Source organism: Limulus polyphemus, unplaced genomic scaffold (assembly GCF_000517525.1).
Source record: "Limulus polyphemus unplaced genomic scaffold, Limulus_polyphemus-2.1.2 Scaffold4287, whole genome shotgun sequence".
In the NCBI taxonomy this organism is placed as follows: Eukaryota; Metazoa; Arthropoda; class Merostomata; order Xiphosura; family Limulidae; genus Limulus; species Limulus polyphemus.
The window spans coordinates 28,897-29,590 of NW_013669897.1; positions in this window are offsets into that span (position 1 = coordinate 28,897).

Genomic DNA, 694 nt, shown 5'->3' on the forward strand with positions numbered 1-694 from the left:
GAAGAATATTCTAGTAAATACGTTTATTTATAAACTGTGGAATGGAATTTTATAATCTTAAATATGTTTTTTAAATATTTATCCTCTTGAACTTACTTATATAGGTGAATTTTCAAGTGCACAAATATTGTGACAGGTGCACAATTTGTGATCAACTGCACACTAGAAGAACTCCTGGTTCGAACCCTAGACATTTTGATCCACAGCACAGCACACTAACCACTAGTCCATACTTCCTACGATGTTTGCCAAAAAGCTGTTAGTTACTGAATATTATGTTTTCTTAAACTTCTACTCTAAAATTTATACCAAGGAAAGGTGAGGAGCTAATTTTCTCTCAATCAAATATTGTTACAAGAATGGCTTGTTGCGTAATCTGCTGATAAAAATAAAAACACATATATTCACATAAATGAAATAAGAAATGAAGCTGTTAATAGCTTAGTTTGCAAATGCAGAAACGGTTTACTTGGAAAACCCAGTTACACATTTTAAACTACAGCTGGAAATTGCAAGTATACAAGTGAAGACGCACACCAAGGAAATTTCGAAATTTGGTCTTTATCAAAATAAAATTTATAATCTATGACTATGTAGATTTTATTGTGTTTGTTACGTCTCTGGTCGTTGGTTAATTTTCCGTAGAAATTCTTTCCAATAAAAACTTCAGCGATACAAGTCCTTTCTTAAATAA